Source organism: Mastomys coucha, unplaced genomic scaffold (assembly GCF_008632895.1).
Source record: "Mastomys coucha isolate ucsf_1 unplaced genomic scaffold, UCSF_Mcou_1 pScaffold15, whole genome shotgun sequence".
Lineage (NCBI taxonomy): Eukaryota > Metazoa > Chordata > Mammalia > Rodentia > Muridae > Mastomys > Mastomys coucha.
The window spans coordinates 50,029,010-50,045,216 of NW_022196897.1; the positions used below are offsets into that span (position 1 = coordinate 50,029,010).

The following is a 16,207-nucleotide window of genomic DNA, read 5'->3' on the forward strand; positions in this document are numbered from 1 at the left end:
GTGTGTGTGTGTGTAGGCAGAAGAGGAGTCTGGGAGGGAAGATTAAAAATAAAATGGAGAATAGTCTTCAAAATGTTTCAGGTCACGGCAGGGATTTTGGTATTAATGATGTGAAAAACCTAAAAATCCATGAAAGAAACTGAATAGGGGTGAAGAAAAATGATTTTGAATGGATTTATTCTATTGCATTATCATGAGAATACAGTGAGGTTAAACAGCTTTAGTAGAGGTTGGAAAAACCGGGATGGGCAGCTGTAGCCTGCACCCTGCACCGGCAACCACACGCTGTTTATAAGACAGAGCTGCTTCGTCAGATCTAAACAAGAGAACACACTGTGTGAGAGAGATTTCAGAGGTTAAGTGCAGCAGTCATATTAGTCTCTGAGGGGCTCCAAGGTCAGATGCTTTGCTCTCCAGGTATATAGAAGTTTCCAGCAGGATCTAGCTCCACTGAATGTGACCACCAGTGACATTCTCTTACAGATGCCTTTGTCCATGAATGGCCAGGACCATGAATGGCACTTCCATAGTATGCAAAAGTGGCAGCTGCCTTTACAACTCACACAAGCTTTCTTGGTCGCTGCATCTGATAGCCAAGGGCTTTTCTTCTGAGATCACTTCTCTGATGATGGTACTATCACAGCTCCCTTTAACCTCTATTGTTGCTTCTACGGTGCCTTTGATCTGATTTCTACAGCATATTTCATATCCAGCACACTCATCACTGACACTCCCCTGCTTATACCGACTTAAAACTGTACAGTCAGGACAATACCTATCTGCTTCCACATTTGATAAGGAGGAAAATATTGACAATTTTATAAAAATTAACAAAGAATCCCTCATTGTACTTATTTAAATATGTTTGAAATATTTTCGAATGAAACCCCTTTCATAGTGACAGAATGTGGGTTTTAGCTTGATCCAAGGTTTAAGAGTAATACTTAATCCCAACTTCTGCTTGCAAATACTGTCAGTTTGAAAATTGAGAGCAGATGTTGACAGAGATATATTTGCCAATCTTATTCCTCAGCAAACACTCTGAAGGAAAGACAACATGAGTCTAGACTGAATAAATACACTGCTTTAAATTTATGTTGCCAATCCTTTAGCTGTATTCTCTAAAGATGACATCTGTATGATCTTGAATACAAAGTGATATTGTCATGAAACTTGGCAAAGTCTCCGTACTTTAATAGCTCAGCTTTGAATATAACATATCCACATTAAAGAGAACATTACAGCATATTTCAGTTTGAAATGTAAATAAGTCTACTACTTTGTTCATAGAAATCCTGACTTCACTTTGTTTTTTCTTTCTAAATCTATCCACTTTTTTAAGCTGTCAAATCTCATAACTGGTACACCTGAATCAAACATTAGAGCCTTTGAAGAAGCAAAGTGTGAAGGTTTCTGTTGTCTTTCTTTAAATAACTCCTAATCAATCTTAATGTGAACAATTGTCTGTAAGATGGTATTTGAACTGGAGAAAAACAGTAGTTCTTAGCAAACAATATGACTGACCCACTGTCAATGCAGTCAGCAGTGGCTTACTCTGCTCACCTATGTTTATGATTCACTGCCATCTTTCTTTAATCCTTCCAGTTATCACTTGGGTTACTTTTAGAGAAAATGGAGGCTCCAAGTCATAAAAGTCTCCTATTTTATTCTAGAGTCATTAAAGGGAAACAGTATAGGATGATATACCGACCACCAGACCACCAGATTCTTTCTCCTGATTCCCACATCATTCAATAAGGAAGCAATGACATTAAATTTGATGTTTTATTCTCATTGAAATCATATTAGACATGTGCTGATTCTTCTTTCAAAAATTTTATAATTAGGAACATGAACTTGAAGAATTAATTCCTTATTAAATGATTATGATTTGGGGTTTATTTAAATCTTTATCCTAATTCCAATAATGGATGGAAAAAGCTTAAGTCAATGATTCTGATATAACCCCTTGGAAATACGGCTATGATGGACAGATGACTCTCTGAGTTTCATTGTCATTGTCCAGGGAGTTAAAGATCTATTTACACATAAGGTTTCAGTGAAAGTCAACCACAGCAAGGTATTGAATATCTTCCCTTTCACAGTATCTCAAGGTAATGATACTGTGGAAATATTACTCTTCTGGATAATTTTGGCAATAGCTGAAGTGTGGCAGGGACACTCAAAATTGGCCTTGCTTACCTAAGGTTATATTTGAGAATCTTTCAATTTGGGATAGAGCTAAGTCTGGACTAGTGGGAGTTCTTTGCTCTGAAATTTCTGCAGCATTATTGATCAGATAATGGGGAGTGGAAGGTCATGAGGGAGAGGAGACATGATGAAGTAGTTTTGGAGAATGTCATAGTCTCCTACCTCTCTAGCAACCAAAGTGGTGGTGCTGCTGGAGCAATTGGCTTGCACACCAAAGGCAGTCCTGTTATCTAAAGATAGGTCTCTATTAGGGGCTAATTTTAGTTTGAAAATACACATAAAAGGTCCTGACTTGAACATATGCTTCATTTGAAAGAAAGAATCCTATTTTGAGGAATACATACACACAAGCTAAGCAGTGTCTGTTCACTGTGTAGACTTAAAATGTGGCAGTGCAATAAAGCACTTACTTCTATTCATGGCATCCTATTCTATTAATATAGTTCTGTTTTGTATGTTGGTTTTGTATACAACTCCATAGCAATTACATCAATGTTTTCAACATTTCACTGATGTTGCTGCCATAGGATCTCAGCTTATAATTATTTGAATTTCTGGACTTTCTGCATTTGGGCTTTTTAAAAAAGTCATTCAGTCTATTTTTCTTTAAGCATGTTTGTGTGTGTGTGTATGTGTGTGTGTATGTGTGTGCATGTAGCATATTGGTCATATATGTATGTGCACCACATGTGTACAAGTGCACACAGGCCAGAGGACAATTTTAGGTGTTCTGCTCTATCATTGTTTGCCTTACTCTCTTGGCACAAGATCACTGTCTGTACCTTGAGTTAGGTTAGCATATAGATAATCCCAAGTACTGTTCCTGAAAACAATGGGGTTACTCATGTACATGGCCATAGCCCACTTTTTATGCAGGTACTGGGGGCTATAACTCAATCCTGATACTAATACAATAAGCACTCTTAACTAATTGCCCAGCTTCTTAGCTCCTGTTTTAAATACCTGAATAGATCAAAAAGCAAGCTTTTTGTATTATACATTTTATTTTTTTCTGACTTCCATTACACTTCACTATGCATAGCACATGTTCAGAATAGATGGGAGACTAGTTGCTTTTATTTTTCTCACCTGTTACTTTGAGCTTTTTGCTTTATGAAGCAATGTCCTTGGATAGATTTTAAATTCAGCTCTCCATATTGTTTAGAACCATTTGAGATTGGAAAGAGTTATGACATATAATCTCACCTTATAATTATATGAATTTCTGGACTTGTCACACTGGGCTATTTTTAAGTCACTCAATCTATTTTTCTTTAAGCGTGTTTGTGTTTGTGTGTGTGTATGTGTGTGTGTACATGTAGTATATTGTACATATGAGTTTATGTACCACCTGTATACATGTACAGATAAGCCATTTTTCCAATAATTTAATAGTTAACCCCTTTAATTTTTCTGCAAACCCTCTTTAAAGCTAGTAACATAAGCCAGCATTCATTAGGAACATACTACATTTTAGGCTCTGTCCTGTGTAAAAACAACTTGTCTGAATTCTTGTTCTGCATTACTTCATCAGAGATGCAGGATTGCTCCCATTCTGCAAACATCAGGCAACCACAGATATAAACCACCTTCCTTAAAGCTGAACAATGAAGTCAATAGGCCAGAAGCTGAAGCCTGAAGTGATGCCATTTTGAACTTGTGGTTCTATTAAAATCAAGACAAATACAGATGTTCTCACAGATTTATAGATTATGTTTGAGTAAATAATAGTGTAAATTTTTGAAACTTTTTGAAATGCTTAATAGTGTCTTAAATGAAGCATTTCTGAATATTGTTTCCATCTAATAAAGGTTGTCCAAAGTGATCACACTTGAATTGACCAAATAAGAAATTTGTTTACTTGGGGGTTCGCTTATATGTTCAGATTTTGAAAGCTGTTTTGTTTAAAGACAGATGAGCAAAAAAGGGAACTACCACTGCTATCATGTTAGAAGTTTCCAGAACACCACTTTACACACATAAGCATACCTTCAATAGATTGAGGATACCCAAGTAAGAGTTTGTAGCAATTGAATGGAACATGCATGAGAAAAAAAGCAATGTGAGTAGAAAGGACTTCTTAACATTTCTACATCTACCTATCTTATGCAACATAGAGTGAAGAGTGGTAACTGTATGTGTGCAGAAAGGTGGGTGAAAAGCATCAGTTTCATAGGGACACAGCATCAGTTTGTTCTGGTGAACCCTAGATCCATGCTGACACCCATAGTACTGGAAACTATAACAGCATCTATGGAACCATACTGTAGGCAGATACCTCTAGTCTAAATCCATTGCTATTAGTCCAGTTGCTAAGATTATTGCAGCAGGTAATATTAGTAGCTTAGAACCCACAGACTGAGACAAAACCCAATCCATGAACCTAGGTACCAGATTAACCTCAAAACCATTTTAGTTTCTCGAACCTCACATTCAAGTCATAGTCAATGTAAGTGATAAAATCACAACTATCATATCCCAGAGGGGATAATATCTAAATACACAGAAAAATGAGCACCAGGCCTTCTCTCAAGGTCCAAAGGCCCATTGCAGTGTTTCTCCTTGTAATCATAAGTACAAGGTCAGCTCATTTGAAAAATCTAGCAGGAGACGCATCTTTAGCTCATAAAGCCACCTGTGATGGTAAACTATATCAACTTGATATAACCTAGAACCTCTTGGGAAGAGTCCCAGTGAGGAGTGGCCTTCAGGGCATGATCTTACAGATCAATGTGGGTAGACACAGGTCTTTCTGGGTGGCACTGTTCCCTAAGGGTCTTGTATATACATATGAGTGGAGAAATCTAGTAGCCTGCAAAGAAGTGAAATAGGGAACATGCATACATGTCTATCTTTCTGCATCTGACAGTGGATGTGGTATGATCAGCTATGTTAATTTCCCCTATCTTGACTTCCCTACTTTGATGATCTGTAACTTGTTATTGTGATTAAAAAATAAATTCCTTCTCCCATATATTACTTTTTGTTATGATTTTTTTATTATAAGAATGGATTGTAAGTAAGACACTGAATATCATAGGACCTCTAGGATAGCTGGTTGGTGAAGGGCTTTCCCAGCTTGAAGACAGTTTGCAAAGATACAAAGATCATGAATAATCAGTAACATCACAGAAACAAACAAAAACAAAAACAAAAAACAAAAAAACAAAAAAACAACAAAAAACCAAACAAATAAAAAAACAAAAAACAAAAACAACAACAACAAAAAGGATAGCAGCTACCAATCTGAGAGATAAAGGCCAACAAACTCTCTGACAAGCAACTTCCCCTCTCTCCCTTGCACTTGTGGGTCAGATCTAAATTCTCAACTATTGCTACATTGCCAAACTTGCTTGCCTGCTACAATGTTGGAAATGAATTCTAACCCTCTAGTACCATGAATATCAAATGAAATGATTCCTTTTAGAAGGTCCCTTGGTCATGTTGCTTTGCCTCAACATTACACATAAAACTAGGACAATATTGGAGAAATTAGTTTTCTATGCCTCACTTTTGTCTGTACAATAATTAAACAATTACTTCAAAGTTTCTAGAAAGAGTTATATATGAGTATACATATTGAGGCCAGGCTATAACCTATCAAATAAAAACAACTGTAATCCAGCTGTGTTTGACCGAGATTAGTGAAACTGACAGAGAATACTAAGAGACTGTGAGACTGGAGAGTATATCCAGAGAAATGGGGAACTGCCCAGAGGCAGCCTATTAAGCTCCACCACTGCCTGTAACCCATGTGATCCAAACATTTGGTGCCCTTGTTCTTCTTAAACTGCCACAGATTAATGTGCAAATGCATGAGTCCTTGATACCTCTTTCATCAGGAATTGTTCCGGATGGCAGCTGCCCTCTGTGTTGCCTTAGCAGCAGCATCTGTGTAAAGCATCTAAGGTGTTATGTTCAGCATGGTCCATATGTGAAGAGTTAATAAATCATATTTCCATGTACTAGCAACTGTAGGGAATCTGTAAGGAAGCTGTTGCTTCAACAAAGTAGGCTCTGTTCATGGTTGTTTGAAAGCTGTAAACAAGCACTTTTAATAAAAATGCTTAGTTTTGTTTAATAATGGCTTTTAAAAAACATTGAACATAGTTGTCTTAGTGGTTATAGTGCTCTTATTTTTTATGAACAAATGGAATTTGGGAAGGAAACGGCTTATTAAAACTTACATGTCCTATCCATGGTCTATCATGAAAATAAGTCAAGGTATGAGTTTAAGATAGGAATATAGAGGCAAGAATTGAAACAGAAGCCATAGGGGGAATACCCTCTTCTTGGATTTCTCAGGCAGCTTTCATATACAATCCAGGACTATGAGTCCAGACATAATACTGCCCACAGTGAGCTGTGCCCTTCCAATTCAGTTATTAAGAGAATAACCCACAGGCTTGCCTACATTCCCATGGAGGCATTTTCTCAATTAAGATTTCCTCATCCCAGTATTTCTAGGTCTACATAAACTTGACAAAAACCAAAAACCAAAAACAAGCAAACACTAAGACAAATGGCCTCTTTGTCACCATGACATTCTAGCACATCACTATTTAACCATAAAATAATTTCCTTTTTGTGTGTTACTGACATCTCAAATTAATACCAATATGATAGTATAAAACATTTCAATGTTTAAAAGCTCTATAGTTTTTGAACAATATGAATGTTAGGCCTCTTTAAAACATCCAAAAGTACCCTTAAATTTTTAAAGTCTCTCAAATATCAAAGTCTCTCTAAAACTCCCAAAATGTTTCTGAAACTCAAAGTCTCTTTAAAATTCTGAGTCTCTCAATTGTGGGCTCCTGTAAGACCAAAAATAAGTTACATACATTCTTATTCCCTTGAACATCATTATAGTCAATTCAAAGCAAAAACAATATCCAACAGCATACAGGGACAGGCTTCTAGAATTAATGGTCTTTTGGGCACCAAAGGGCTTGCCACAACAAAAGTAATGGTTTTCATAGCCTCAATCTGGTTCTACTCCACACCTCATGATATCCTGGGTAATTGTCCCACAGTATTGGTATCTCCAAAATGCTGGGGTTTTCATTGTAACTAGGTTGTACTTTGATCAATAGTTTCTCCCAGGAACTCTTCAGAGACTCCTACTCCTGTCACAGGATTACAATCCTTAACTTCTCTCCATGACCCTTTCAATTATGGGACTTCTACTGCCACGTCCACTCATCTACTCCAGTAAAGTCTGCAATATGGGGGTAAAAGCCTGATTAAGGGCAAGAGGCATTATGACTTCAAAGGGAGTTTGTGCTTCTTGGGTATTCAGTCAGTCATTGGCATCTCCTAACTCAGATGTGTTCCAGATTAGTCTTTCCAATTGTCAACATGCCGCCTTATTCAGGCATAAAGGTACCCCAAGAAATGATTCATAAATGGCTAAAAAAGGGCATTGTTCCCTGGCCAGCACAGTGTTCGAATATACCCTAATCTATTACCTAGCTGTCCTTAGCTTGGAATTTCTTACAAGGAAGCTGCCTTATCAGATAGGATGTCCTCAGAGTTAGCAACAGAGGTCAGGCACCATTGTTTACTGTTAATATAGAATTCTCAGGGCAGTCCCACAGAAGACAGAACTGTTTTACATACCAGAGTAATCAAAGGGCTTCCCTCACTTAAGGGCATTAGCAGGAACTGCTAGATTGGAACTTCCTGATGCTTGCCTCTAGCACACCCAGAGAATTAGCATGAGAATACCAAAATAGCCCCAGTGGGGAGGGCACCACTGCTTTTCCACCTGCTTCACACCTGGATACCTGATCTTACTGACCTTGATGTAATTGTCACCTGCCTATGTGACTTTTGTCATTCGCCCTGTTTTCTGTATACCATGTAAGTCTGGTTTTCACTTTGTACAGGGGCAATGACTAGAACTAGAACTTAGATGGACTAGGATTTAGATTCATTCATTCAGATTCAAGCTTCAAGCCTCATGCAGTCAGCAGCCCCCCAGGTCCAGAGAGCTTGGGCCCAGGGGGTGCAGCACCTGTCCAGAAGAGGTGGCTGCTTTAGACCCAGTATGTTTCAGGTGGCCCCAGATGTACCTCAACTGCTGAGCTGCCAGATTTCTCATTTCTCTTTTGCAATGACTGTAAAAGTCTGATGCCATTTTTAAGAAATACATTCAGATCCTGCACTTCCATGTGTCGTCTCTATCATCATTTCTTCGCCTACACCTGGTCAACCTGATTAGGACCTCATTTCTCCTGCGGGTTGAAGGGAGCCCAGACTGGCTGGCCCATGGCATTCTACTACTTCTAAGGTTGCACCTTTACTAGCAGCTTTTTTTCTGGCACCTCATCAGCTCTCTATGACTATTTCATATCTTCAAAGCTAATGCCATTTGGGAAACTTTTACATATTAACAAATTTGGCTGCTAGCTCAAGTCAAGGGCCTTGGCCCCTTCTTACCCACAATTTCTTTGCCCTGGCCCTGGGAGAAAACTTTCCATAAGTTTTTTCTCAATGATGTTGGTCTCTTCTTAACTGAATTCAATTCCTCAGCCCCAACTGACCAGAATCACAGATACCTAATTCTAAATACCAGTGACCCCAATCAAGTTTTCAAAGGACTCAAAGACTTCCCTCTGAAACTGCACAAGTCAGGCTTCCATCATATGCATTGTTCTCAACATTTTTATTTTCCATGCTCCCATAGAACAGACCTAACTTCGAGCAGTCAGTAGATTTTCCAGCCTATCCTATAATTCCTATAGTACATGGTCAGGTGTGTCACATCAACATCCTACTTCTGGTAATAACTTCTTTCCTATACAGTGCACACTGCTGTGATAAAACACACTAACTAAAATCAAGTTGGTAAGGAAAGGATGTATTTGAGCTTATGGGTGCCAATAACACACTCTGTCCCTCAGGAAACTCAAGATAGAAACTCAAGGTAGGAATCTAGAGGTAGGAAATGAAGCAGAAGCCATAGGATTGATGCTTACTAGAATGTTCTGCATGACTTGCTCAGATGCTTGGTTATACTATTCAGAACCATGAGCCCAGGTAAGCCATCCCACATCAACTGCTCATTGAGACAATGCCCTACATACTTTCTTATAAGACAATCTTAGGGATTATTTTCTCAGTTAAGACAACCTTTCTAGATATGTCTATGTTTGTGCCAACTTGATTACAAACAACTAGCATGCCATGTCAATATATCATGCCAACAGTACAGAAGGGCACAGGACCCCCCTCCTCATCTCTTCCTCACATCCTCTGCTATGGTCTGATTACTTTCACTATAAAAATATAGAGAACATTCTATGTGTAAGTTTCTGAGAGAAATACCACAGGCCTAAAGGTGCTGCAATACCTGAAAGAATATTGGGATAATGTTATAAGTTTATGAGTATATAGCTCTCTGTGTTAAAGGTATATGTGGTGAGTTGCTCATCAACTCAGATTATAGCAGTTTAAACAAACATAATATCTCAGCATGGGCCACTAGCAGGGGCATCAGCCTTCTATAAATCTGAGATTGAGGTCAGATGTACAGCCAAGTTAGCGATGTATGATTAGAACTAGTAAGTAATGCTTTTCTTTTCATATGACTGTATAATAGGCCCACCCCACAATCAGAAAAGTTAACTAAGATAACTTAACCACTCATCTGTATTCATTAGGGAATGAACATTTCCCAATTAAACAGAGAAATCTAATGATCCTTAGCAGAAGGTAAGAGTTGTCATAGGGATGAAGGAAACATTTATCTTCAGGAGCCCAGTGAATATTTTATATGAATACAGTAGACTGAATATAAAAGCAGGAACCAATTGGTCTGTGGTTCCAACAGAAAACAAAGTCAAATGTAAAAACAAAACATAGATAAAATAAAGAACAAAATTTAGACATTGTAAAGGAGTTTGGGCTAGTTTGCCATCCCTAATCTGTCACATGGATATCAAAGGTAAAGAAGGAAATTGTATTTTCAGGTCTTTTTCAGGCAGCATGCTAGTGGGCAGAAGTGCTGCAGAATGCTCTTGGAGAGCCAGAGGCACCAAAAAGGATCACCATATCAACACAGGATAGGTTTGACTTTGCTAAGGTCAAAGCTCATGCCTGAGAGTTCAAGGAAGTTCAGAAACTATTTGACATCCCTTCACAAAAAATAAAATAAAAATCCTAGATTACAAGAATAATAGAATCTTAATATGAATAGAAGTCCTCTCTAATGAAAAATGTATCCACTTCAGGTAGCTGAAAGACCAACATAAAAAGCTACCTAACCCTTGGTCCACACAGTCTCTTTATGCTTATGAGACATTTAATGTACTTTATCATTTGCTTCAGCAAAACTCTCTATTCTAGAAGCAAAGAATTTTGAGAAGGAAAGGAAAGAAATCAGTCCTAAGGCATTTTAAACTTTTTACCTGATACTTTGCTAAGTAAAATATTGTAGAGCTCTCACTTTTGAAAAAAATTCAAGAAGCAACTTTTTTCTGTATCAAAACTATCCTATATTATAATTATATCATAGTGGTAGGATTTTAAAGTAACGCATGCATTTTAGAAAATTCCACCCACATGTTAGGTAGTTCTCCCTGAACATGCTACATATTGTGTTATAAAATCTTCATGTAAACAAATTTCAAGGATTTGTTTTCCAATTTGCTGGTAAAGTAATGCAAGGGGCATGCCTCATCCAAATGAGTCTTAGTTACTTTTTGTCCCTATGATACAGGGCCGTGACCAAAGCAACTCATAAAAGAAAACGTTTAACATTCCAGAGGTTTAGAATCTATGAGGACAGAGAGAGGTACGGTGGCAGGAAATGCTGGAAGCTCATGCCTTGAAGAGCAAGCAGGATAAAGTGGACAGGGCAAAGCGGGAAGCTTTTAATGAATCAAATCCCACAGACCTGAAACTAACCCTTCTAATAAGACCATACCTCCTAGTCCTTCCCCAACGATTTCACCAACTGGGGATCAAGTATTAAAGGGTACGGACATATGGGAGCCATTGTTATTCGAACCACCACAAAATGCATTATGAATAAATAGTCTCAAACTAAAACGTCAGTAATAAATATTGACCTCTCAAGTCGACATTTCCTGTGACATCCTAAAATAGCAATGAGTGGAAAATATAACCTCCAAGTTTTTTCTAAAATACTGTCTTAAAAATCAAATAGTTCTACAATTCAGAAATAGAAAAATAGCTTGTATGTGCTGGATGGGAAGCTGTTACAGTTCTGTTTTAAAACTGACTTTGCCCTTACAGACCACAGTGTTATGTCCAAAGCTGAGGTCAGCAGGCCAAAAATATTTGTAAATGACAACTTGATGCATAACATCAGAAAGTTCATCGTCCAAGGCAGTAGGTGAGGTCTTGTGTCCTCTACTTAAGAGTCTGTAGTTTAGATAAGGGGATAGAAACCAATGGGGAAGCCCTAGCTTCACCTAAACCATTCACCTCCTGGGTCTGCTACAGTTCCTGTACTATGAGGAGTGTAACTTAACTAAGGTGGTTTGGGTCTACTTCTGTGGAGTGTTTCTGTTTACTTGTTTGTATGTTTTGTTTTTTAAATTGTGTTCGTTTATATGTTTGTTTTTTTAATACAGTCCCTGGATCTACAACAAAAGGTTTCCTGTTAACTCCAAACTTTGATTATCTAAGAGATATTGACCTGTATCTAATTCAGTGAAAATGCAATTGTGAATTGGGAAAAAAAAATAGCTTTTGTCAAGATGTTCCGGTTAGAAATTCTCAGTTTGTTCAGTTTGTAACAGTTGTTTGATGAATTGATTTTTAAAACATTTTGTTGCTTGTTTTTACTGACAGGCCCTATAAGGAAGCCAGCTTATTCTTAGCCTTGCCATCCATCAGGTGGTAATGGGGGAGTCTTTCAGTGAAGACCTCTATGTGAAGCTGTGCTTGGGAAATAAGCTTTATGTGCAAACAGTGAAGAAAGCTTCCCCTGAGAAACAGATATTTTCTCCTTTTTGAAACCTTAGTTTCTTCATATTCCTGAAGCTGTCAAGAAATTCAGTGCTGGATTCAAAGCCCAAATATAGCAATTTAGGGGTCAGAATGTCCTATGGTTTGTATTCACTTTTAACTTTAAGTTTATTTGTGTTCCCTCTTTCTTAGGTTTGGGGCAATAAATTTATGATGAATTGTATATATTTGATAATGTAGTTAAATTTACCTTGTGAAGTGGCATAGGGTATGGCAATAATAATCACTATTTTAAGCATGATTCTGTCATTGATATAAAAATTGTAAGGCATCTCTTATGATAGTAAGAACTTTGGATATTATTATGAATAAAATTTCCTTTCTATTTATCAAATTGCTCTGCTCAAAGGGTTGTTAGTAAAATTAGAATTCACCTGAAATCATATTTAACAATATATAAATAATCACATCTGTTTGTTTCTGGGATGTTTTAACATTAAGAATTTTAAAAGTCTATCCAGTTTTATCAGAAAAGGTGTGAAACACAAAAGCAACAACAATAACAACACAGTAAACTCCTGCCTTTAGTTTTACTCAAACAAGTTTCATACCTGGTTCCTATCAAAGCTTTGAGTGGGCCCCAAAGATTTTACGGCTGCACAACTTAAAATTTGACAGCCTGGCTCTCTGTACCTAATGTCTCATCCTAATATAAGAGATGGATAAAACATTATAATATAAATATGAAATATTTTGTCCCCCCACATTCATACATACACACAGTAAATAACTCCTCTTTAGATGTGGATGAACAAGTTGAATCTTTTGCCTTTTACCATAAAATCAGATACCATATTAGCCCAGTGCCACACATCACTCTCACTTGAAAGAGGGTAATGTGCATCTGCCTTGAGAAGGAAACAAACACCGATGGGTTAGGAACTTAAAACTGTTCACAAAGCGACCAGTTGCAAGAATGAATGTAGTTAGCTTGCCTGGGGATTTTGATGGATAGTTTTACAAGAAAATATTTATAGTATTTGTATTTTTAAACTGATTGAGCAGGATATTTTTTTGGACTGGGAATATATCCTCTATCTCCAAGTTTTCAACTTGGATACAGTTACATTGGATAAATCTAACTGTATCCAGATATAGACACTTGGATACAGTTCCAATATACATTATGTCCTAATTCCAAATTTTCTACCAAGTGCCCTCTGAAACATTTATTCCTCTTGGTCTAGAACAGAAAACTATTTCTATCATGAAGCAGTTCATTAACAGGTCCAACTAGTTAGCAAATTATAAACATTTAGAAAGTTGTTACTTATGCATGTGAAAATGAGCATCACTTCTTCATGCTAAAGAAGAGATAAATCTCTTAGATTCTGAGTATAATGATCATGGATGCTGACATGGTTGATGAATGACAAAGCATTAGGATGTTGATGCCCTGCTGAAGATTAGCATTCAGTGTAGGTCTTATTTCTTAGCCCTGGAGTTAATTCTGTGCTTGTTTCCTATTAGCTTTTATCTTTCTGGAATAAGGAAAACTTTTCATCCAGCGCTGTGCATGGCTATTAACTGTTGCACCAGACTTAAAAGTAAAAATAATGTCATATTTATTCTAAATATACATTTATGCTTACACAGTGATAAAGACATTTTTTCAAGTAAAGAAAAACTCATATCAGTGTATTTAGAATTAACTTGTTCTTTTCATTTTTTCATGACAGAGTTTCTTTGTGTTGCTCTGGCTAGCCTGTAACTCACTCTGTAAACCACAATGACCTCAAACTAAGAGATTCATCTGCCTCTGGCTCCTGAGTTCTGGAATAAGGTGAGTGTTACCACTGCCCAGGTAAAATTTACTTTCAAAGAGAATAAATGTATTTAGAAAAAGTAAAAATGCCTTGAAAAAATAGAATAACAACAACAGTAAAAAAAATAAAGAAATTAGTAATAACTGAGAAAAGGTTTAAGTAGAAACTAAAGTCATAAAAAGATAAGCCTTTCTTGTTTTTTTTCTTTTAATTGGATATTGTCTTTATTTACATTTCAAATGTTATCCCCTTTCCAGGTCCCCCCTCTGGAACCTCCCTACCCCATACCCCTCCCCCCTTCCTCTATGAGGGTGCTTCCCCACCCACCTACTCCCGCCCTCCAGCCCTGGCATTCCCCTACAAGGAGGCTTCAAACTCCCTCAGGCCCAAGGGCCACTCCTCCCACTGATGTCCAACAAGGCCAATATCTGCCACAGATGCAGCTGGAGCCATGCGGTCCCTCCATGTATACTCTTTGGTTGGTGGTCCAGTTCCCAGGAACTCTGAGGGGTTTGGCTAGTTGACACTGTTGCTTCCCCCATGGAGCTGCAACCCCCTGGCTCCTTCAGTCCCTTCTCCATCAGGGACCCCATGCTCAGTCCAATGGTTGGCTTCAAGCACCTACCTCTGTATTTGTCAGGCTCTGGCAGAGCCTCTTAGGAGACAGCTATATCAGGCTAAGCTTTAATAAGCATTTAAACAATTTTTTTTCTTTTTTAATGAATGTGTGGCTTTTCAGCGGGGGTGTTGTATATGTGGTCAGAGTTTAACTTCCAGAGTTAGTTCTCTGTTCCACTTTATGGGTTCATGGGATTGCATTTAGTGTATTAGCCTTGGTCCCAAGTGTTGGATCTGTCTCCCTGGCCCATGGCTTTGTTTTGCTTTGTTTTGTTTTTTCTTTTTAATGGAGAAAGTTTTATTTAGCTTTCAGCATTATACTTAAATATTAAAGGTGCTGAAATCAGCATCAGAAACATCAATTTGAAGATAAAATCATCTTGGTGTTTTTATACAATTCATAAAGTTAGTAGAATTCTTGGTGAATCAGAGTTTTGGGGGATTGTTTGTTTGTTTGTTTATACCAAGACTGTCACAGCAGAATGATTCAGTACCATATAATCTTACAGAATTATTCTTGATGTTCTCAAAAGTTACTGCCACCAAGCTTCATTACAATGAAGAGCGCTTAAAGGAATCTTTTTAAACTAACACAGCATCTCCTTCAGCAATCCTGTGCAAATATGAAAACCAAGGGCTCTGAAAATATTAAACACTCTTATATCACAAGAAGTTGTTTAAGGATAATAAGCAATAAACTCCATTAAGAAGTCAATTAATAATAATCAGACTCTAAACTGAGGAAACTACTTAGAGTTTCCGCTGAATACTTAATAACTTAACATAAGTCGTTGTAAGGAGGCACTCAGTCTTGGTTCTTCATTACGACTTGTTAGATACTCACTAAATACCTGTTTGGTTTAATGAAATCTCAGCATTTGCATCAGCAGGAATATTTATTATTTGCAAAGTTCAGTGTGAGTGGGAACCACCTGGGTGCGTAACCAGCTAGTTTCTAGATGGTAATCACTGTCCTTGGTTCTGTGGTTCTGCTATAGGGTGGAGGACATCAGAGATAAGAAGCAGGCAGATGCCAGGCAGTGGTGGCGCACGTCTTTAATCCCAGCACTTGGGACGCAGAGGCAGGCAGATTTCTGAGTTCGAGGCCAGCCTGGTCTAACAGCCAGGGTTATACAGAGAAACCCTGTCTCAAAAAACAAACAAACAAACAAAACAAAACAAAAAAACCAAAAACCAAAAACCAAAACCAAAAACAAAACAAAACAACAAAAAAAAGAAGCAGGCAGATAATGTTGCCAACATCTTTTCATGAACTGCTTTCAAGAAAAACTTCCAGTTTTCAGCAATATCTGCTTCCTTTTCCAACAGATGAGTAGGAGAACCCACCATCTGAGTTACTTAGAGCACATAGGCCTTGGAAAAATCCTTAAGTGTTACCTATTAGACGGGGCCCTTCAGCACTCTACATTCTAGCTGCTAAGTCTAAATTCCACACCAATCACTTTACAACAATCTTCAAGAGCAAACAAATTCCTTTCCCTACATGCTGTTCTTCCCTTCTTGACTTATCTGAGTGCTGCAACAAATCCTCAGTGGGATATTTTAAGTTAGTGTTGAGTAATTTTATTCTAGCGATCTCTATAAGCCAGTTT

The 16,207-nt window shown here is 37.6% G+C and overlaps 1 protein-coding gene and 1 long non-coding RNA gene across 8 annotated transcripts in view; one reads left to right on the top strand and one right to left on the bottom strand.

Moving 5' to 3' along the window:
* Positions 1–13,938, top strand: part of LOC116090235 — a 31,428-nt gene extending 17,490 nt beyond the window's left edge. The window contains exon 4 of the long non-coding RNA XR_004118620.1: positions 13,890–13,938. This is a non-coding gene — a long non-coding RNA (uncharacterized LOC116090235). The remainder of the gene's footprint in view (positions 1–13,889) is intronic.
* Positions 1–16,207, bottom strand: part of Kcnh7 (potassium voltage-gated channel subfamily H member 7) — a 467,665-nt gene that overhangs the window by 411,788 nt on the left and 39,670 nt on the right. The window lies entirely within an intron of this gene.